The sequence below is a fragment of the Penaeus monodon genome, chromosome 28 (genome assembly GCF_015228065.2).
Source record: "Penaeus monodon isolate SGIC_2016 chromosome 28, NSTDA_Pmon_1, whole genome shotgun sequence".
Lineage (NCBI taxonomy): Eukaryota > Metazoa > Arthropoda > Malacostraca > Decapoda > Penaeidae > Penaeus > Penaeus monodon.
In genome coordinates, this window is record NC_051413.1 from 28260216 (window position 1) to 28260432 (window position 217).

A 217-nucleotide genomic window follows, 5' to 3' on the forward strand; every position below is an offset into this window, starting at 1 on the left:
TGTGAAGTCGACTCAATCTCTGACTCTGCTCGAAGGAAGACCAATCTTTTATACGTCCGAAGAGAGATTCATTAGACCGTTTTGACCATGAGAAACACGACAATTGGGATGAGAGCTTTTTCGCAACATATGTGATTCAGAACAAAGACTTGCAGTAAGATTTTATAATTAATGTATGGTCTCGTGGTACTTGTAATCCAAGTAAAAGTGCCTAGGT